Genomic DNA, 24,968 nt, shown 5'->3' with positions numbered 1-24,968 from the left:
CTAAAAGTAGACCGTTGCAACACCATAGCCTCTCTCTGACACATTGCTGGACAGGGGGTGAAAGAAAATCCTTTTGGGCAGAACGTTGAACAGTGCACCCTGCTGTGCTTGGAAGTATGAATGGACAAACATGCCATTGATTATATCACTAATTCATGGTCAGTTGTTTAGCTGGATGATTTGGAAAGGGTAAGACTGAAACATTGATGACAAGGAAGCCTGGGAAAGAGGTATGTGATAGACCTGAATGGGAGAAGAAATGAAGATACATGTGAATCTCAAGAAGGAGTTACTACAACAGAGAAGGATTTTCACTACCAAGTGGGAAGAATGACACATTCTGTGGATACTGTCAGCCTCTTTCCCAGCCACCCCTCTCATAACCTTGTGAGCTCACAAAGCGGCCATGGTGGCAGGATTGGAAGTAATACATGAGCTCAGCAACAGAGCCCTCCATTTACCCAGACTGACCTAGCTATAAACAGTGCTGAGTACCCAACCTGGCAACAGCAGGAACCAACACCGACTCCCCAGTATGGCACCATTTCCTAAGGTGATCAGCCAGCCAGATTTATTTACACTACACGCTTAATTACTTTGGATGGTTGATTACAAGGGGCATTGTTTTCGTCTAATTGGAATGGATACACTTATTCTAGATACAGATTTGCCTTCCCTGCTTCTGCCAAAACTGTCATCCATGGACTTCAGAAAGCCTTACCTACTATATAGACTTATACACATATTCATTTATAAGTAGATTATATACATATACACTTCCATATAAAACAGAACCATAGGACTTCTAAGATGTCTTATTTATCTGGAGAACTCTACTTAAGAAGCAAAGAATCTGTGTAAGACTGATGAATCACAGACCTGTACCTCTGAAATAATACATTATATGTTAAAAAAAAAAAAAGTAGGAAGAGAAAAATGAAGTGGGGGGGAATCGGAAGGGGAGATGAACAATGAGAGACTATGGACTCTGAGAAACAAACTGAGGGTTCTAGAGGGGAGGGAGGTGGGGGGATGGGTTAGCCTGGTGATGGGTATTAAGGAGGGCACATACTGCATGGAGCACTGGGTGTTATATGAAAACAATGAATCATGGAACACTACATTAAAAACTGATGATGTAATGTATGGTGACTAACATGACATAATAAAATAGAATTAATAAAAAAAAAGAAGCAAAGAATCTGAATAAATTTTCTCCAAACAAGATTTACAAAAAATGGCCAATAAGTGCATGAAAAAGTGCCCAACATCATTAGCCGTTAGAGAAATGCAAATCAAAACCACAGTGAGATACCACTTTATACTTATTAGGATAAAACTATAGCTATAACTTTCTTAAAAGAACAAAAATGAACATAGCAAATATTTTCATAAAATTAGAATCTCTATACATTGCTGGTGGTATTATAAGATGGGACACTTTGGAAGACATTCTGGTAGTTCCTCAAATGGTTAAGCACAAAAATACCCCATGGTATCCAACAATTCCACTCCTAGTATATAAGAAAGAGCAGTGAAATAATATGTCTACGCAAAAATTATCAGAATTTTGACAGGATATTATTATAATATACAAAATGTGAAAGCTACTTGAAAGCCCATTAACTAATGAACAGATAAATAAGATGGGGTATATCCATCTTATTTATGTAACATTATGTAAATGTAATGTAACATTATGTAAAGTAATGTAACTTATGATATATTTAACAACGTGAATGAACTTTGAATGAAAACATTATGATAAATGAAAGAAGCCATAACAAAGGAGTACACACCGCATATGTCCATGAATATAAATGTCCAAAATAGGTAAATCTATAGAGATAGAACCTGGTGGCCTAAGGTGAGAAAGTACAGGAGACTTAGAGGTTATGGGGTTTCTTTGGGTATTAATGAAAATAGTCTAATATGGAGAGTGGTGACGGATTCATAGCCTTGTGACTAATACACTAAGAGCCATTGAATTATATTTTTTAAATGTTTACATCATATTGCATGTACATTACATCTCAATATATTTGTTTAAGAAATAAAACATGATTATGAATTACATATTTTAAAGGTGAGGACGAGACACTGAGAACAATGTATACAGGCAACATGGAGAACAGAAATTAAAGGTTAATCACAGTTGTGGAGTGGAGTGTGCTCTATTAGTGGTGAGTACAAGTCACAGAAAGTGGAAGCAGGGAAGAAACTGTCGTCATGCACCAAAATAAAGCTCTCAGACACTAATCTGGGCGGTTATGCAGGGCTGCCTCTGCAAGGGAGAGTAACAGCAGCTGAATTCTGCACATAGGTTTTATTTTGTTTTGTTTTCTTTTTATCAGCAAATCAAGGACAGATGTACCAAAGCATGGGGAAGGAATACAAAGAGATGGCAATTATCTTGAAGCTGGAAAGCAGGCCTGCACCCTCCCTTAGGCACAAGCACATGGAGGCAGTGATGGGATGAGGGAGGAATGGGATGTTTGTGCTAGCAATCTCCAGAGGCAGGAAGTGGAGTTGAGGGTTACTTTCTTTCATAGCTCCTAATCTATGGCCTGCCCCAGGAAATGATGGAATCCTGCTCCTACCAGGTCATTGTATTCAATAGCCCAAGATCAGGAATGCTGGTGGCGTTTCAGCTGCTTCTAGTCACCCCTTAGGGCTTACAATACACTTTCTACAGAAACCAGGTCAGCAAAGTTTTCCAGGATAAATAGGAAGTTGTTAGTAACCAGGTTTGTTGTTTTAATTAAATTCTTCATTACTTTTACTGGAATTCCAGAGACAGAGGTTGCAGAAAGGGGGATATCTCAGGTATAAGGAATATCAGGATATATCTTAAAAACTCCTTCAAGACTGTCCAAACATAAAACTATAAGCATGGGGGGACAAGAATGACATGGGATAAATTAGTAAAATGGCAGATGGCAGAGCACAATATCCTTTCCTTTAGATCAAGAACCTTGGACGGAAAATTTTACAGAAAAGAAATAGTGGATGATAAGGAAAAGTGGGAGAACAGTTGTGACCTTTGTTTTGTTTTCACTTATCTGGAAGACAGATGACTACCAATATGAAAAAAAGGCAAATGCAAATGAATCAAGACACAGGATAGATCATTTATTTATAGTGTTATAAATAAATACTGCTATAGCTGATTAAAAATCATCACAGTCAATTTATCCTTTCCTTAACAGTAAGCTTGAAACTCCTGCAAAAAGAAATTAGTTTTTCCTCAAGCTGACAAGATAGACCATCAAGAATAAAATGGTTTTATGTAAAAATAATAAATACATACTCAGATAGTTAAAAATATTCTGGTGGTAAGAAAAAAGTATAGCCCCTTATTAAAAAAGGCAAGAGCAGAACAAGATAGCAATGGCCCAACTCTAAAAGATTAACCACTTACCACAAGAACAGGGGCAGTTGGCTCAAATTCTGTGGAATTAGCATCTGAGGATTAAGAACAGTTCATAACTCACCAGTATTGCTGGAAAGTACTTTAAGTAATGAGAATTTTTTAAAATATTGTATTTATTTATTTGACTGAGACACACACACACACACACAGAGAGAGAGAGAGAGAGAGAGAGAAAGCATGGGTGGAGAGAGGGGCTCAGCAGGGACTGGATGACAGAACCATGGGATCATGACCTGAGCTGAAGGCAGACACTCAACTGATTGAGCCACCAGTTGCCTCAGGAATAAGAATTCTGTGACTGTTGATCAGATAATCCTTCTGTTGGGGTGTCTGCTTGGCTCAGTCAGTTAAGCATCCAACTCTTGATTTTGACTCAGGTCATGATCTCAGGGTTTGAGATTGAGCCTCATCTTGGGCTTTTGCTGGGCATGGAGCCTGCTTCAGATTCTCTGTCTCCCTTTCCCTCTGTCTCTCCCTGCACACCTCCTATGGAGGCTTTTGTGCTCTCTCTCTCTCTCAAAAAAAAAAAAGCAAAATAAAAATAAAATAATAATCCTTGTGTTTTTCCAGTTTTATTGAGATATAATTGGCATAACACTATTCATTTTAGTGTACAACATAATGATTTGATACATGTATATATTGCAAAATGATTAGCACAATAAGTTTAGTTAATATCCTGATTTTAATAATACATTATCACAAATATCAGGCTTACCTTTCCAACTGAAGCATTTTCTTGCAAACTCTATCAATGCTACTTGCATCCTAAAACAAACTCCTATTTTAAAAAGTGATATATATGTAAAGCAAATGAGTATGTTTTATATTGCTTCATATTTTGTGTTCATTTGTTTGCTCTCTGTCTCCTCCACTTAGAATGTAGGCTCTGAGAGAGCAAGACTTTTGGGTTCTCTTTTGGGTTCATTGCTAACTCTAACTTGAGGAAGGGGTAACAATTTCATGTTCATTATAGAAAAAATAATACAGAAAGGCCACCCATTATCATAGAAAGAACTCTGCTAAAATTTGGTAAAGTCAAGGTTTTTAATACTTTATTCAGACTGCAAAGGAAAGGACAGGGCAAGTTCCAAAAGATAAATCTACCTCTTGCAAACCTGTCTTTAAACTGAGGCATATGTAGACTGTAGGGCTTTGATTCCTTCAGAGAGTTTATAACACTCAAACTCCAGAGGAAGACTTCACATCACCTTTACTCAGAGACAGAGCCTTAAATGTGAGCTTTGCTCAAGAGCAGTTTCAGGTGGCCATAGAAATTTCAACTTAAAACATTTTTTTGTGACTAGAAAAATGTGGGATTCTATTGAATGGTTTCCTGCTTGCAGTTATTATAAGGTAGGGTCAGATTAGATAGCAACTTCTCCCAGCTTCTTCCTACCCAACCAGAACAGTTCTCCTACATCAACAAATTTTGTACATAAAGGGCCATGGAGTCAATATTTTGGCTTTGAAAGCCACAGGGTGTCAAACTCTGTAGTTGTATCACACACGCAGCAATAATAGTATGTAAACAAGTTGGTGTGCTCTATTCCAATAAAATTTTATTTACAAAAACAGACCAATAGTCAGGATGGTCTATAGCAGATTATTTGGTACCTGAATATTCAAATCCGAGCTCACACTTTTCATGTTAACACACCCTATGGAATGTTACCCCTATTAGATATCAAAAATCTAATACACTCATAGTTAGGATCCATAAACATGAGTTTTAGCCAGGAAAGGCATCTTCTTTGTGCCCAAGAAATTGCCTGGAGTTTCCCCAACATTCCTTAGATTCCAAAGCCTCCCAGCACAAGAATGCCACTGCAATCAACACAAGACAAGGGTGAGTTTGACATTGTTTTTATTTTTAGAGCTCTTATTTTTAGCCATTCATGCTTACTGATTCCAAGTCCAATGTTTAGTGCATTAGCTAAAGAGTATGCTTGAGCTCTATTTTCAGAATTCTTGACATAACTTCACATCCTCATCTTTCCTCCTGAAATTTTCCCAATATATGAAGATGTGACAATTTCTCACAGCTGGCCTCAATATATATTTTCTGATAAGCCTCTGTGCCTTGTAGAGATAGTAACTAGAAAACTCAATTCGATTAAAAAAGCCATTGGGAGAAGAATCCGAATAAAAATAGGATAAGGTTCCTTACAAAATACAGCCAAACTAGTAAAATTTGCCCAAGATTTCAGTTGCTGAGTAAGTAATGGTGAATGAAATTATTCTGGCTACCAGACATTTTAGAGACCTCCAAGGAAAATACTCTTATTTGACAAATGAGAAGAGTTTAAAACTAAAGTGTCATGTTACCCCATAACACAATGCTGTTTCCAAGAGTCCTGTTGATTACATGTGAAATAAAACTTAGAATCAAATGATGTGGAAAAGAAAACGTAATTAAGAAAGAAGGGCTGTGATATACAAGATCCATTTTGCATGATTGAGTGTATTATCAACCTCACAGGCTGAAGGTCAAAGCTCAATTCACTTTCCCTCCATACAGGATCCTCAGGGGTCTCTCCATTTCCTCTGCACATGCCACTGGTATTTCATGACACATTTTAAAGTAAATGTATTGTGGATGCACCACAACCACCCATAACCACCACAAGTACTCAAAGCTACTTTCTAAATGAACAAAAATTAGTATTTGAAGTAAATTAAATCCTATGGAAAAAGCATAATGGCATTCTCCTAATTGGTAGGGGCAGTCCTCAGAACTCACTCAGCTTTGCACAGTCCTCAGACCTCACTCAGCTTTGCACAGCTTCTGCCAAGCTTTGTGGAATTTCATAGGGTCCTCACTTTCAGTAGTCAGCTCCAGATCAATGGAGTCTATGTACTATAAAACATCCAATAGATCAAAAAACATTTAAGAAAAGTAGATACTCAGAAGTACTCAAGGCATCTAACACTATGACCCAACTATTCAATGACTACTTATTATGAAAACACTCACTTAGAACAGAAAAGCACAATCTCTGTCTTGGGACTCATAATCTTCCAGAAAAACTACAGATTCAAATACAGGCACACACAATATAGCACAATAATGACTATGATGGGCAAAGAGAATGCTGTGGAAATGAGTAGGAGCCACACTTAATCTAGACCTTGAAACTGCAGGAAAGATGGGAAGGAGCACCATCAGGGAAGGTTTCTCTAAGAGGTGATGTTCAAGCAGCTCAGCCCTTGAGGATCAGTATGTGTGTGTGTGTTGGGAAGGAAGATGTGTGGCAGGAAGATGTGTGGGAGTCACAGGGAGGAGGGGAGGCAAAGGAACAGCTTATATGAAACCTCAGAGGAAAGAGACAAAGGGGTGGTCACTCCGGGGCTCTCAAAAAAGCCTCCACCCATGGAGAGGAGAAGTTTACACAAGTAATTGGAAAGAGGGTTTTAAGGAACAGAGAGCATACCAGGGAATTTTAGAAGGATCACTGTGGGCGATGTGGAGAATGGAGGGAAGACAGAAAACCACCTGGAAGCTGCTGCAGTAAAGCCAAGCTAGGTAATCACAGAAGGAAAGTGGTCTAAAAAGAATATGAAAAGGCCATAATTCAAGTTGTACTTCATAGAAGCTAATGTCAATGAATTCTATTAAATGAAAAATCATATATTAGATGTAAAATCAGAAGCAAGTATCAGTGAATTCCATTAAATGAATCAATTCCTATGCACATATAATCTTTACAGAACAGTAATATTTATATTTTAGGGGATGATCACCATCTGAATATATCTTACAATACAAAATTTTAGTGTGTTTATGAAATTTGTGTCATAAATTTTCCATTTCCATTTCCATTTCCAAATTTTCCATTCCATTCCGTTGTTTTCTTTTTTCTACAAGGAAATGGGGGTCTTGGAGTAGTGGGAGGAACAAGAAGTAAAATATTCCTTAGAAAACCAAAAATAAAAAAGTGATTAGGAAAAGAGGTGATAAAAAAGAAGAAAAGGTCACATAGGTCCAAAACTAGTGTCTAAGTTGAATTTAAAATTTCTTGGACATATAAATGCATCTTTATTATATAAAGGCTTACCATTAAATCAAGATAATAAGGCTTGCTTAAACAGTGGTATACCCATAGAAAGTATCATTAAATATAGCACAGAGAAGCACATGTATACACACATACACGTGCACACAAAACACGCATCCAGAAAGATATGCACCAAACTGGGAAAAATATGTACAATAGAGAAGTGGGACTTCAGGGAGGAGGGATCTTTCGTTCTCTCCATTTTATATGATGCTTTGTTTAAATTTTCTATGCTGAGCACATACTATTTCCATATGTAAGAAAGACAAAAACCATAATCTATATATAACTCCACCCCTACTATTCCAAATACTGATTTTCAAAAACAAATAATCACAGTTTGCCAGATATCACTCCTCCAAGTTAGAAACAGAAATATACCATTTTAAAAATCTGGAATCATATATGAAACTAGAAATAAATCGTAAGAAAAAACCTGGAAAACACATATTGTGGAAAAACACAAACATATGGAGACTAAACAATATGATTCTACAGGCAATGGGTCAATGAAGCAATCAAAGAAGAAATACAGTATATGGAGACAAATGAAAATGAAAACATAACAGTTCAAAAACTAGTATACACTGAAAATGATTCTAAGAGGGAAATAAAAGTGATACAAGACAACCTCAAAAAACAAGAAAAAGCTCAAATAAACAATGTAATCTTATACCTAAAGGAACTAGAAAAAGAACAAAGCCCATAGTGAGCAGAAGGAAGGAAATTATAAAGATCAGAGTGGAAATAAATGGCATAGAGAAAGAAAAAAGTGGAAGGAAGGCAGGCAGAAGAAAGAAATCAATCAATGAAATCAAGAGTTGCTTCTTTGAAAAGGTAAACAAAATTGGATAAACCCTTAGCCAGACTCAGCAAAAAAAAAAAAAAAAAGGACTCACATAAAATCAGAATTGAGAGAAAAGAAATAACAACCAACATCACAGATATACAAAGGATTGTAAGAGAATACCATGAAAAATTTACAATGCCAACAAACTGGAAAGCTTAGAAGATATAGATAACCTATACCATAAGTTTTTCTATAACAATACAATCTTCCAAAACTGAATCCAGAGGAAACAGAAAATCTGAACAGATTACTAGTCAGGAGTATGAATTGGTAATCAAAAACTACCGATAAATAAAAGTCAGGACAAGAAGCTTCAAAGGTGAATTCTACCAAACATTTAAAGAAGAGTTAATTCCTTCTCTCCTCAAACTATTCCAAAAAATAAAAAAGGAAGGAAAGCTTCCAAATATATTCTACAAGACCAGCATTAACCTCATAACAAAACCAGACAAAGGCACCACAGAGAAAGAAAACTATAGGTCAATATCCCTGATGGGGGATATCATCAACAAAATATTAGCAAACTGCACACTAAAAATATTACTGACCACTGTCAGGTGAGATTTATTCCAGGAATGCAAGGGTGCTTCAATATTCCCAAATCAATCATGATATATCACGTCAACAAAATGAAGGATAAAAATTATACTATTATTTCAATAGATGCAGAAAAAAAATTTGACAAGAATCAACATCAATTCATGATAAAACATTCAACAAAGTAGGTTTGAAGGGAACATACCTCAACATAATAAAAACCACAGCTAATATTATCCTCAATGGGGAAAAACAGAAAACTTTTCCCCTAAGGTCAGGAATAAGACAAGAATGTCCACTCTCACCACTTTTATTTAACATAGTACTGGAAGTGCTAGCCTCAGCAATCAGACAAGAAAAAAACAAATAGAGGTATCCATATTGGTAAAGAAGAAGTTAAACTGTCCCTATTTGCAGAAAACATAATACTATACATAGACAACCCTAAGGATTCCATTTAAAAAAAAAGCCCCACTAGATGTAATAAATAAATTCAGTAAAGTTGCAGGATACAAAATTAATACCCAGGTAGAGGTAGCATTTATACACACCAATAATGATTAACAGAAAGAGAAATTAAGAAAATAACTCTGTTTTGAGTTTCAACAAAAAACCAAATACCTAGGAATAAACTTAACCAAGTTATTTCACTTGGTCATATGGTTTATATGCCTTCTATGACAAAGAAGGCAAAAATATACAACAGGGAAAAAGACAGTCTTTTCAAAAAATGGTGTTGGGAAACTGGGACAGAAACATACAAAAGAATGAAACTGGACCACTTTTTTATATCATACACAAAAATAAACTCAAAATGGGTAAAGGGCCTAATTGTGAGACTTGAAATGATAAAAATCCTAGAAGACAGTACAGGCAGTAATTTCTCTGACATTGGCTAGAGCAACATTTTTCTAGATCTGTCTACTAAAGCAAGGGAAATTAGAGCAAAATTAAACTATTGGGACTTTATCAAAACTAAAAACTTCAGCATAGAGAAGGGCAAACAAAACAAAAAGGCAATCTACAGAATGGGAGAAGATATTTTCAAGTGATATGTCCATTAATGTCTAATAGCCAAAATATGTAAAGAACTTATAAAGTTAAACACCAAAAAAAAAAAAAAAAAAAATCCAATTCACAAATGGGAAGAGGGACTGAATAAGCATTTTTCCAAAGAAGACATACGGATGGCCAAGACACACGAAAAACAATCCACATCACTAAGCATCAGGGAAATGCAAATCAAAACCACAATGAGATATCACCTGATACCTGTCAGAATGGCTATAATCAGAAAGATACAAAATAAATATTGGTGAGAATGTGGAGAAAAGGAATCATCATGTATGGTTGGTGGGAATGTAAATTGGTACAAACACTGGGGAAAAGAGTATGGAAGTTCCTCAAAAAATTAAACATAGAAATAGCATATGATCCAGTATTTCCACTACTGGATATATCTCCAAAGAAAACCAAAACAATAATTCAAAAAGATACATGCATCCTTATGTTTATTGCAGCATTATTTACAAGTCAAGATATGAAAGCAACCCAAGTGTCCACCAATAGACAAACAGATAAAGAAGGTGTGTTTTATTTTTTATTTAATTTTATTAAAGATTTTGCTTATTTATTTGACAGAGAGAGACACAGCGAAAGAGGGAACACAAGCAGGGGGAGTGGGAGAGGGAGAACCAGCTTCCTGCCAAGCAGGGAGCCCATTGTGGGGCTCGATCCCAGGACCCTGGGATCGTGACCCGAGCCGATGGCAGGCGGTTAAAGAGTAAGCCACCCAGGTGCCCCAAGAAGATGTGTTTTATACATACAATGGAATATTACTCCATAAAAAGAGGCTGAGATCATGCCACTTGGGACAACAGGAAGGAACTAGAAAGAATTGTGCTAAGTGAAATAAGTCAGACTGAGAAAGACAAATACCATGATTTCATTTATATGTAGATTCTAAAATAAAATGAATAATAAACAGGAAGCAGAATCAGACCTATAGATATAGAGGACAAACTGGTGGTTGGGGAGTTGGACAAAATGCATGGAGGGGAATGAGAGGTATAGGCTTTCAGTTATGAAATGAGTAAGTCATGGGGATGAAAGGTACAGCACAGGGAATATAGATAGTAGTATTGTAATAGCATTGTATGATGGTAGCTACACTTGTGGTGAGGATAGTATAATGTATAGACTTGTTGAGTCACTATGCTGTACACCTGAAACTAATGTAAGATGTGTCTGCTATGCTCAAAAATATTAATAAAATAAATTAAAAATATAGATTCAATTCCAAAGCTAAAAGTAAAAAACAAAAGCTCTATTATTTTTTTCTTGGTCAAATATAATGTTCTTAAGTGATCATAATGCACACATTTACATGGATATGCAGAGCCTTATTTCAAAAATCGTGTTGTGACTTAAATCTGCCTCTACGAAAGACAAGATATCAAGATGAATGAATGAAATAAGACCAGGCAGGACTTACCATTACATTCAACTTGTGGTTGATAGCCAATGCTGAGTGTTCCCAAGCTTTGAACATGGAGGCATAGCCATCTCTGAGCTTGGTATATTTGCCAACCAGGACTATGGAACACATTTTCTGTAACCTCTTGTTTCTGAAAAGGATGATTGCCAGTAGCCCCAGAAGCTGGAACAATTTTCCTATCAGAGCCTGCAGAAGGAACTAACCCTGCTGATACATTTGATTTTGAACTTCTGACTTCTGCAACCGTGATAGAATACATTTCTGCTGTTTTAAGCCATCTGATTTATGGTCATTTGATATAGCAGCTACAGGAAAGTAATATGAAAACCAAACACTGGCTCTTAAAAGCACATATAATAATAAACTATGTAGTGGCACCTGGGTGGCTGTCAAAGTGTCTGGCTTCAGCTCCGGTCATGATCCCAGGGTCCTGGGATGGAGCCCCGCATCGGGAGCCTGCTTCTCCTTCTCCCTCTGCTGCTCCCCCTGCTTGTGCTCTCTCTCTGTCAAATAAACAAATAAAATCTCTCAAAATTTTTTGAAAAATTAATAATAAAGTATGATAATTAATAAATTAAAAGTGGCATAGAGTATAATTTAGGGCTGTTTCTAATAGACTCAAAATAATAAGAAAATATAAGAAAATTCTTACAAAGTTATTCCTTAAGAGTTCTGGAGGGCAGGAAATATTAATTGTATAAACATTCATAAAATTACCTAAGTTTAGAAAGTGTACTTTATTCCTGATTGTACTTGCCCCAGACATTGTAAAGTATTTTCAGATGTATAAGTAAAAGGGCAAGCAAACTTCAATCTACTAGTCATCTACCAACATCAGTGATTTTGTCACCATCAAATCATTTTAATTATTGATTGAAATATTAGTAATCAATATTTAATGACCAATTTGAGGTTAAGGCCATATGTGATTTCTCTCTTAACTTCCACAACATGGGGTACTGGTTATCTCCTGTTATACCTGGATGAAAGAACAACCCCACAGGTTAAGTAATCCACCCACTCATACATAGTAAGGAGAAGCTGAGGTCTGAGTCCACATTATCTAATACAATATTTGTAACTACTTCACCTTCTGTCTCTATCTAATCCATACAAAACTCCAGCAGCAAGGAGTTTCTGGAATCATACTTTGTCTACATTTAGTAAAGGAAACAGGTGATGAGGATTTCATTTCTATATGGATTCAAATTAGACAAAGCTTGCTTACATCATTATGATTGTCTAAGAGACAAAACCTATCAGGGGTTTTAATGATGCTGAATATTTACTAACAGCAGGATAAAATTCTAATGGCATACCCAAAATCTCCCATTCAAAATTATTTTCTTAGGAAATGTTAGCTAAATTGTAAAAACATGCAAAACAAAACAAAAACCTATAAAAAATCTTTAAAATATTACAAAACTAAGAATAAACCAACAAATCAAAGCCCTTCTGAAATTGAAATTCCTTAAGTTTACTTTCATGTAAGTAAAGAAAATCAAGAGGTGCAGGAATCTTCAAAGAATACAGTAGAACTGCAGAACAATGTGCTAAAGCCTCAGGTAAATCCAGACTAAAACATACATATACATGAAGCCAAATGTGACAAAGGCACATTTTAAGTATGTCTTAATTCTACTTCCCACCCAAACCGAAATTCAAGAACTACTGAAGATTGCATTACTAACTTTTACACATACCTGTCAGCCATATTTCCTTACTCGATAAGCAAACTACTTGCAGAATCATTAACAGGTAGGTCCAATCTTTCAGCAGTGGTAGTCTCTATGTGGAAGAAGCATCATGGATACAGATGACCTGATTAGTGATAATAAATGACATATATAAATGCAATGAGTCAAACAGTCATACCTCAGCTCAAATGAAACCAAACAAGACAAAGCAGAAACACAAAACAAGGCAGACTGACAATGTACTTATGCTGATATATAGGGATCTAGGAACTTAAATGAGAGTGATTCTCACAAGGTTAGTACGACCTAATTATAAAACTGTGAATTTATTTTTCTACATCTGAAACTATACATGCTTTATATGTCAATATCCAAGACATATGGCCCAAGGCACCATCCTTAAGTCTAGGTTAAAACAGTGGAATTGAATTGTGCCTCCTAAACGTGAGTATGTGGTTTGCTTATTCATTCATTTGTTGTTGCTGCCTCTGTAGTTGCTTTTGTCTGCTCCCTTAATTTGGATAAATTTTCAAACATATACTGAACACCATAAAGTTAATTACACTTTACAGAAGAAAGGCTCCTTTAAATATCAGGTAGTGTGGTTGCTTTCTGTCACTTCTGTGTTCAATCTTCCCAAATCCATGGCTACACTACCAAGAGTTCTAATCTGTGTGGACGTATTTAAGACTATTGTTTCTCATTTGTGATAGCTAAGAAAACATTAATTGCCAAATTTCAGTCCATGAAGACTTTTTTTCTTCAAGCCTTTTTTTAGTTTCCCTCTTACATTTATTTCTTTGACCATTTTAGATTTTTTGCATATGTGTGAAGTAACTATATAACTTCATTCCTTTGTATGTGGATATCCAGTTGTTTAAGCACTATGTGTTAAAGAGACTTTTGTTTCCTCACTGATTGTTATTAGCACTCTCCTTAAAAATCAGTGACCAGAGTGCCTGGGTGGCTCAGTCAGTTAAGCCTCCAACACGTGATTTCAGCTCAGGTCACGATCTCAGGGTCATGGGATCAAGCCCCACATCTGGCTCTGCATTCAGCTGGGAGTCCGCTTGGGATTCTCTCCCTCTGCCCCTCCACCCCTCGTGCTCTCTCTCTCTCTTAAATAAATAAATCAATCTCTAAAAAATCAGTGACCATAGGTATATAAGTTTATTTCTGGAATCTCAATTCTAACCCACCTATAAGTCTATCCTTCTTCTACTACCACATTGATTATTGCAGCTTTTTATCTAGATTTGAAATTGGGAAATATTGGTCCTCCAACTTTTATCTCTCATTCAATATTGCTTCAGTTATTTGTAGTCCTTTGCATTTACATATGAATTTTTAAGATCAGCTTTCCACTGCTGGGGAAAAAAAGCCGTTGAGATTCTGATAGACATTTCATTGATTTGGGAGACCATGAGGGGAAGTAGTACCATCTTTATAAAATTGTCTTCCAATCTACGGAATAATACAGGATATCTTTCCACTTATTTATGTTTTCTTTAACTACTTTCAGAAATGTTTCATCATTTTCAATGTACAAGTCTTACACCTCCATAATTAACTTTCCATAATTAATTTTATTCCCAAGCATTTTATTATTTTTGATATGTGTAAATAGAATTGTGTCTTAGTTTCCTTTTACATTATGCTAATGTCTAGAAATACAACTGATATTTTAAAAAGATTTATTTATTTACCATTTTGGAAGGGGACAAGAAGTAGAAGGAGGGAGAGAGTCCCAAGCAGACTCCCTACTGAATGTGGAGCCTGACACAGACCTCAATCCTAGACCCTGAGCCGAAACCAACAGTCTGATGCTCAGCCGCCCCTTGAAATACAACTGATTTTTGTGTGCTGATCTTGCTTGTATCCTGCAACTTGTCTGAATTCATTTATTAGTTCTAATGCTTTTTTTTAGATTCTTTAGGATATTCTATCTATAGATAATGACATCTATGAATACAGATAGCTTTGGTCCTTTATAATGAGAGACAGTTCTCTTTTATTCCTGATTTGTTCAGTGGTTTATTTATTTCTTTATCATGAAAGGGCTTTGCATTTTATCAAATGCTTTTTCTGTATGAATTAAGATGACTATGTTTTTTTTTTCCTTTTCCATTATTCCTTTATGTGGTATATTACATTGATTTTTTTCAACTTTTTATTTAGGTTCCACTTAGTTAACATAGAGTGTAATATTAGTTTCAGGTGTACAATATAGTGGTTCATCAGCTCCATATAGCACCCTGAGGTCAGCACAAGTGCCCTCTTAATACCCATCACCCCTGTAACCCATCCCCTCCCACCTCCTCTCCATGACCCCACAGTTTGTTCTCTATAATCGGGTCTGTTTTCTGGTTTGTCTCTTTTTTTCCCCTTTGATTGTTGTTTTGTTTCTTAAATTCCACATATGAGTGAGATAATATAGTATTCGTATTTCTCTGACTGACTTTTATCGCTTAGTATAATATCCTCTAGTTCTATCCACATCCATCATTGCAAATGTTTTCATTCTTTTTGATGGCTGAGTATTATATCTGCCACATTTTCTTAATCCATTCATCGGTTGGTGGCCATCTGGGCTCTTTCCATAGTTTGGCTATTGTGTACATTGCTGCTATAAATATTGGGGTGCAGGCATCCCTTCGGATCACTACATTTGTATCTTTGTGGTAAATACCTAGTAGTGCAATTGCTGGGTCATAGGGTAGCTCTACTTTCAACTTTTTGAGGACCCTCCATGCTGTTTATAAGAGTGGCTGCACCAGCTTGCATTCCCACCAACAGTGTAAGAAGATTCCCCTTTCTCTACATCTTTGCCAACACAAACAACACTGTTGTTTCCTGAGTTGTTAATTTTAGTCATTCTGACTGGAGTGAAGGGATAGCTCATTGTAATTTCGATTTGTATTTACCTGATGATGAGTGAGGTTGAGCATTTTTTCATGTGTCTATTGGCCATCTGGGTGTCTTCTTTGGAAAAATGTCTATTCATGTCTGCCCATTTTTTAACCAGATTATTTTGCTTTGGGGCATTGAGTTTTATAAGTTCTTTTTATATTTTAGATACTAATCCTTTATCAGCTATGTCATTTGCAAATATCCTTTCCCATTCTGTAGGTTGCCTTTGAGTTTTGTTGATTGTTTCCTTTGTTGTGCAGAAACTTTTTATTTTGATAGAGACATATCTACAAAGAAGTTCCTAAGGCTGATGTCAAGAAGGTTATTGCCTGTATTCCCCTCTAGGATTTTGATGGTTTCCTATCTCACATTTAGGTCTTACATCCATTTTTTTAATTTATTTTGTTTTTGGTGTAAGAAACTGGTCCAATTTCACTCTTTTGATGTTGCTGTCCAATTTTCCCAACACCGATTGTTGAGAAGACTGTCCGTTTGCTTTGTCAAATGTTAGTAGACCATATAATTTGGGATTCATTTCTGAGTTTTTATTATTCCATTGAATTATGTGTCTGTTATTGTGCCAGCACTCTACTGTCTTGATGATTACAGCTTTCTAATATAAGTTGAAGTCTGGAATTGTGATGCCTCTTGATTTGTTTTTCTTTTTCAAGAACGTTTTGACTATTTGGGGTCTTTTGTGATTCCATACAAATTTTAGGATTGTTTGTTCCTGCTCTGTGAAAAATGCTGGTGGTATTTTCACAGGGACTGCATTAAATGTGTAGATTGCTTTGGCTAGTATAGACATGTCAACAATATTTGTTCTTCCAATCCAAAAGCATGAAATGTCTTTCCATTTCATTGTGTCGTCTTCAATTTCTTTCATTAGAGTATTAGAGTTTTCAGAGTACGGATGTTTAACCTCTTTGGTTAGGTTTATTCCTAGGTATCTTATGGTGTTTGGTACAATTGTAAATGGGATCGATTCCTTGATTTCTCTTTCTGCTACTTCCTTATCGGTGTATAGAAATGCAAGAGATTTCTATATGTTGATTTTGTATACTGCAACTTTATTGAAAGTATCAGTTCTAACAATTTTTTGGTGGAGTCTTTCAGGTTTTCTACATAAACTATCATGTTGTCTGTAAATAGTGTAAGTTTGATTCCCTCTTTGTTGATTTGGATGCCTTTTATTTCTTTCTGTTTGATTGCTGAGACTAGGACTTCCAGTACTATGTTAAATAACAGTGGTGAGAGTGGACATCCCTGTCTTGTTCCTGATCATAAAGGAAAGGCACTTGGTTTTTCCCCATTGTGGAACGATATTAGCTGTGGGTTTTTTTGTTTGTTTGTTTTTGTATCTGGACTTTATTGTTTGAAGTATGTTCCCTTTAACCCTACTTTGTTGAGTATTTTTATCATAAATGGATGTTGTACTTTGTCAAATGCTTTTTCTGGATCTATTGACAGGATCATACAGTCCTTATCTTTTCTTTCATTAATGTGGTGTTTCATGTGGGATTGTTTTGCAAATACTGAACCACCCCTGCAGGCCAGAAATAAATGCCACTTGATTTTGGTGAATGATTCTTTTAATGTGATGTTGAATTCAATTTGCTAGCATTTTGTTAACAATTTTTGCACACATGTTCATCAGGAATATTGGCCCATACTTCACTTTGTTGGAATCTTTATCTGCTATTGGAGTCAGGGTAATGCTGGCCTCATAAAATCAGTTTGGAAGTTTTTCTGCCTCTTTTATTTTTGGAATAGTTTAAGAAGAATGGTTATTAACTCTTCTTTAAATGAGGGTAATGGATATGAAGGAGGGCATGTGTTGTGATGAGCACTGGGTGTTATATGTAACTAATGAATCATTGAACCCTAAATCAAAAACTAACGATATCCTATACAATGGCTAACTGAACATAATAACAAAAAAAAGAAAAAAATGCTTGGTAGAATTCACCTCTGAAGTCATCTGGCCCTGGGCTTTGTTTATGGAAAATTTTTGATAACTGATTCAATTTCTTCGCTGGTTATAGGTCTGTTCAAGATTTCTATTTCTTCCTGTTTCAGTTTTAATCTATTTTCCTTCTTTTATTGGCTTTACATTTCATTTGTTCCTTTTCTGGTTCCCATAGGTGTAAGGTTAGGTGATTTATTTGAGATTTTTATTGTTTCTTTAGGAAGGACTGCACTGGTATATATTTCCTTCTTAGGACCACTTTTGCTGTATTGAGAGGTTTTGGACTGTCATGTTTTTATTTTCATTTGTCTCCATGTATTTTTTTTTATTTCTTCTTTGATTTCCTGGTAGACCCATTCCTTCTTTGGTAGCATGTTAGTTGACCTCCATATATTTGTGGTCTTTCCAAACTTTTTCTTGTGGTTGACTTGAAGTTTCATAGTGTTCTGTTCTGAAAATATGTGTGGTCTCAATCTTTTCATATTTGTTGAGACCTGATTTGCGACCCAATATGTGATCTATTCCAGAGAATGACCCATGTGCATTTGAAAAGAAAACAGTGTATTCTACTGTTTTAAGATGGAATGTTCTGAATATATGTGTTAAGTCCATCTGGTCCAGTGTGTCATTCAAAATCATTCGTTCCTTGTTGATTTTCTATTTAGATGATCTGTCCATTGATGTAAGTGGGATGTTAAAGTCCCCTACTATTATATTATTATCAATGATTTTCTTTATGTTTGTTATTAATTAATTTATATATTTGGGTTCTCCCAAATTGGGGGCATAAATAAGGATGTCTACTCTCAACGGTTTTATTCATAGTACTAAATAGTACTAGCTACAGCAATTAGGCCAACATAAATAAATAAAAAAGCATCTAAATTGCTAGGGAAGAGATAAAACTCTTACTATTTGCAGATGACATGATATTATATGTTGAAAACCTGAAAGACTGCATGAAAAAACTACTGGAATTGGTCACTGAGTTCAGTAAAGTCATAGAGAAAAACTGATGTATAGAAACCTGTTGCATTTCTTTACAGTAATAATGAGAAAGCAAAAGAGAAGTTAAGAAAACAATCACATTTACAATTGTTCCAAAAACAATAATACACCACTGAAGAGGTGTAACACCTGCTCTGAAGACAATAAAACACTGATAAAAGAAATTGAAGATGACACAGGAAAGGGAAAAGACATCCCATGCTCATGGATTGGAAGAATAAATATAGTTAACATGTCTATACTTCTGAAAACAATCTACACATTTAATGCAATTCCTACCAAAATACCAATAGCATTTTTCACAAAAATAGGCAATGATCCTAATATTTGTATGGAACCATAAAAGACCCTGAATAGTGAAAATAATCATGAAAAAGGAAAATAAAATGAGGTAAAACAATTCCACATTTCAATTTGTATTACATAGCAGAGTAACTAAAATAAGATAGTACTGGCATTAAGAATAGTCACATAAATCAATGGAATAGAACAGAAACCCCAGAAATAAACCCACAATTATATGGTGACTTAATCTTCAATAAAGGAAGAATGAATATACAATGGGAAAAGGACAGTCTCTTCAATATATGGCATTGGGAAAACTGGACAGCAACATGCAAAAGAATGAAACTGGATCACCTTCTTACATCACACACAAAAATAAATTTAAAATGGAATAAAGACCTCAATGTGAAGCCTGAAACATAAAAATCCTCAAGGAGAACACAGGCAGTAATTTCTCTGACATCAGCCATAGCAACATTTTTCTATATATGTCTCCTAAGGCAAGGGAAACAAAAGTAAAAATAAACTATTGGAACCACATCAAAATAGAATATTTCTTCAAAGTGAAGGAAAGAATCAGCCAAACTAAAAGGCAACCTATGGGAGAAGATATTTGCAAATGACATATTCAATAAGGGTTTGGTATCTAACATATATAAAGAACTTACACAACTGAACACCCCAAACACAAAAAAATCCAATTTAAAAGATAGGCAGACAACATAAACAGAAATTTCTACAAAGACATACAGATGGCCAACAGACACATGAAAAGATGCTCAACATCAGTCATCACCAGAGAAATGCAAATGAAAACTAAAATGAGATATCAACTCACACCTGTCAGAATGGCAAAAATTGAAAGCACAAGAAAAACAAGTGTTGGCAAGGATGTACAAAAAAACAAACCTCTTGCACTGTGGGTGGGAATGCAAACTGGTGCAGCCACTCTGGAAAACAGTATGGAGGTTCCTCAAAAGTAAAAAATACAATTATCCTATGATCCAGTAAAGCCACTACTGGATCATAAAAAATATAAAAGTTATTTTCAAGGGATACATGCAGTCTTATGTTTATAACAGCATTATTTATAATATCCAAGGTATGGAGGCAGCCCAAGTGTCCATTGATTGATACATGGATAAAGAAGATTAAAGAAGATGTGGTGTGTGTGTGTGTGTGTGTATATACATATATACAATGGAATATTATTCAGCCATAAAAAAGAGTGAAATCTTGTCATTTGCAACAACAGGGATGGAGTGAAAGAGTATTATGCTAAGCAAAATAAGTCCATCAGAGAAAGACAAATATCATATGATTTCACTCATATGTGGAATTTAAGAAACACAACACATGAGCAATGGAAAAACAACAACAGAGAGAGAGGGAAACCAGAAAACAGACTCTTAACTATAGAGTACAAATTGTTGGTTACCAGAGGAGAGGTCAGTGGAAAGTTGAGGGGCAGGGATTAAAAGGTACATTTATCTAAAGGAACTTAGGAAGATGGCGGAGGAGTAGAAGGACCCTAGGCTGGTTTTATCTAATGATAAAACTAGATAACTATCAAATCATCCCAAATACCCAAGAAATCAACCTTAAGACTGACAAAACAAACTCCACAACTAAAGATATAAGAGGCCACATCAAGGAAGGCAGGGTGTATGGAAGAATGGGTGAGGGGAGAAATGGATCATAGGTGCTAGAGCACAGAGGGGATTGTGGTTGTAGAGAAGGGCAAGAGAGGCAGGGGCATACAGGGTAATGCAGAAGGAAAACATTTCCCCAAGCTATTGCCTGGGAAAACGAGAGGAGCTGAATTATGTGAGTTCTTGCAACTAATGAGGCTTAAAGCCTGGAGTTTTAAAAATATGAGACCTTGGTTGAGATGGAATCCAGAGGACACTCTACTCATGCTGGAGAGAAGGCAGGCCAAACAACCTGGGGGCAGGTGGAGTGGAAAGAGTGGTTTGAAGAACATCTGGGGCACACAATGGGGAGATTACTCACTCTTCTTGGACTGCTTTGCTGAGAAGCAGCCTTCACGGAGATGCCTCTCCAGGGACAAAGAAGCTTCAGCATAAACACAGAGACACTTGCAAGAAGCAGTGCAACATCCACTCACTACCTGACTTCCTTATACCAAACCACAGGACCCTGCCCTCTAGCAGAACTCCTCTTCTCAGTCAATCTTCCCTCAGTCTCAGTGCAGCAGGCCGCTTCCCCAGACCAACACAATTCTCTGCCCACACCCTGTCTCTCAACCAGAGAGTTCTGCAAGGACTGCAGAACTAATTCCACCCCAAGCTAAAACTCACCAAATTCAGGCCAGGGACCAAACACTGCCCACTGCAGGCAAGGAGAGTCTCTGCAGATAATTGCTCTGAAAAATAGAGCAGCCAAGGCATAGCAGCAAAGTGCATGCAGCACACACCAGAGCACACACACTCCTGAAGTAACAGGCCCTGGGCACCACAAAGACTCTCATAAAGGAGAATTACAGACCAATATCCCTGATGAATATGGATGCAAAAATTCTCACCACAATACTAGCCAATAGGATCCGACAGTACATTAAAAGGATTATTCACCACAACCAAGTGGGATTTATCCCTGGGCTGCAAGGTTGGTTCAACATCCACAAATCAATCAATGTAATAAAAGAAAGAACAAGAACCATATGATCTTCTCAATAGATGCAGAAAAATTATTTGACAAAGTACAGAATCCTTTCTTGATCAAAACTCTTCAGAGTATAGAGATAGAGGGTACATACCTCAATATCATAAAAGCCATCTATGAAAATCCCACAGCGAATATCATTCTCAATGGGGAAAGACTGAGAGCTTTTCCTCCTAAGGTCAGGAACGCGGCAGGGAGGTCCACTCTCACCACTGCTATTCAACATAGTATTAGAAGTCCTAGCCACAGCAATCAGACAACAAAAAGAAATCAAAGGCATCCGATTCGGCAAAAAAGAAGTCAAACTCTCACTCTGCAGATGATATGATACTTTATATGGAAAACGCAAAAGACTCCACCCCAAAACTGCTAGAACTCATACAGGAATTCAGTAAAGTGGCAGGATATAAAATCAATGCACAGAAATCAGTGGCATTCCTATACACCAGCAGCAAGATAGAAGAAAGAGAAATTAAGGAGTCGATCCCATTTACAACTGCACCCAAAACCATAGGATACGTAGAAATAAATCTATCCAAAGAGGCAAAGAATCTGTACTCAGAAAACTATAAAATACTCATGAAAGAAATTGAGGAATCATTTTCAAAGAAATGGAAAAACGTTCCATGCTCAAGGATTGGAAGAACAAATATTGTGAAGATGTCAATGCTACCTAGAGCAATCTACACATTCAATGCCATCTCCATCAAAATACAATCTACTTTTTTCAAAGAAATGGAACACATAATCCTAAAATTTGTAGCGAATCAGAAAAGACCCCAAATAGCCAGAGGACTGTTGAAAAAGAAAAGCAAAGCTGGTGGTATCACAATTCTGGACTTCAAGCTCTATTACAAAGCTGTCATCATCAAGACAGCATGGTACTGGCACAAAAACAGACACATAGATCAATGGAACAGAAAGAGAGCCCACAAATGGACCCTCAACTCTATGGTCAACTCATCTTTGACAAAGCAGGAAAGAATGTCCAATGGGAAAAAGACAGTCTCTTAAACAAATGGTGTTGGGAAAAGTGGACAGCCACATGCAGAAGAATGAAACTGGACCATTTCCTTACACCACACACAAAAATAGACTCAAAATGGTTGAAAGACCTAAATGTGAGACAGGAGTCCATCAAAATCCTAAAGGAGAACACAGATAGCCACCTCTTCAAGCTCAGCCGCAGCAACTTCTTCCTAGAAACATGGCCAAAAGCAAGGGAAGCAAGGACAAAAATGAACTATTGGGATTTTATCAAGATAAAAAGCTTTTACACAGTAAAAGAAACAGTCCACAAAACCAAAAAGACAACTGACAGAATGGGAGAAAATATTTGCAAATGACATATCAGATAAAGGGCTACTATCCAAAATCTATAAAGAATTTCTCAAACTCAACACCCAAAGAACAAATAATCCAATCAAGAAATGGGCAGAAGACATGGACAGACTTTTTTCCAAAGATATCCAAATGGCCAACAGACACATGAAAAAGTGCTCAACATCACTCGGCATCAGGGAAATCCAAATCAAAACCTCAATGAGATACCGCCTCACACCAGTCAGAATGGCGATCAAACCATTCGGAACACCTATGAACTCAAAAGGAGATCGAAGAAAAGAAGAGCAGCAACTCTCTGAACAGAAAAGCGACCACTTTCTAGAAGGTAGGACGTGCGGAGAAGTGAACCGAGGCGATATTTGGGAGGATAGACGGCGGGGAAGGGGGCCTCCGTCTGCCTGCTTCTGGCAAGTGATAGAGCCGCGGAGCACAAAATCGGAACTTTTAGAAGTCAGCTCTGCTGAAGGACGTCACTCCAGTGGCTAAGCGGGGGGTTGGAACCCTCGCGGGACAGTGTGGTCTCAGCACCCTCGGGGTCACAGGAAGACCGGGGGTGCCTGAGTGCGGCAGAGCTCCCAGGTATCAGAGCGGGGAAGCCGGCTGCAGAGACGGAGCGGAGGAGTGGGCTCTCAGCTCGGGGTTGCCATAAACCGTGATCTGCAGCACAGTCGGGCCCCTGCTCTTCCAGCAGGGACCCAACAAGCGGCAGATCCGGGGAGACTCCCCTTCCTCCCCTGGGAGGAGCAGTGTGGGAGCTCACTGCGGGAATCGGCTGGGTTTGGAGACTCCAAACAGGGTCGTGTGCCAGAGATAGAAACACTTGGTCACAAGCCGGGTGAGCACAGAGTGAGGCCGGAGACCCGGGAGACGGGAGTGACTGACTGCTTTTCTGTGGGGGCGCACTGAGGAGTGGGGCCCTGAGTTCTTGGCTCCTCTGGGGCAGAGATTGGGAGGCCACCATATTCTTTCTCGTCTTCCAAAGCTGTACAGGAAGCTTTCACCGAACCAAAGCTATCAAGAGCAAACCCGAGCGGATTATTTGGCTCGCCCAGGGCAAGGGCTGGGCAATTCCGCTTCTGGCAAAGACATTTGAGATTCAGGGCAACAGGCCCCTCCCCCAGAAGATCAGCAGGAACAGCCAGCCAAGACCAAGTTTACTGATCAATGAGAACGGCACTAGGGGAATACAGCACATAGAATTCATGGCTTTTTCCCTGCTTCTTTAGTCATTCAAAGTTAACTTTTTAAATTTTCTTTATTTTTTTCCTTTTCTATTTTTTTGGAGTTTTTCTTTTTCCCTTTTACAACCAACATCTTATCAATCCCTTTTATAAAAATCTTCATTTTCGTACTTAGAGTCCTATTCTATCCCTTCATTGTAGTAAACCTTATTTTGTGTGTGTGTGTGTATATATATATATATATAGTTGTTATCTCTTTAAAGTTTTGGGATACAGTTCTTCTAACAGGCCAAAATATACCCTATTTCTCTAGTGTATGGCTTTGTTCTAGTCTCCTGCCTGATCACATTCTCTCCCCCACCCCTTTTTTTCAACCAACTTCTTATCTTATCAATTCCTTTTATAAAATATTTTATAATTTTCATCTTTACACTCATATTCCATCCCTTCATCATATTTACCCTTATTTTTGTACATATATAAGTTTTTCTTCCTTTAAAATTTTGGGAGGCAG

The sequence above is a fragment of the Eumetopias jubatus genome, unplaced genomic scaffold (genome assembly GCF_037043125.1).
Source record: "Eumetopias jubatus isolate StellerSeaLion01/CBP00866 unplaced genomic scaffold, mEumJub1_p1.0 scaffold_23, whole genome shotgun sequence".
NCBI lineage: Eukaryota > Metazoa > Chordata > Mammalia > Carnivora > Otariidae > Eumetopias > Eumetopias jubatus.
This window is presented reverse-complemented; position numbering follows the sequence as displayed.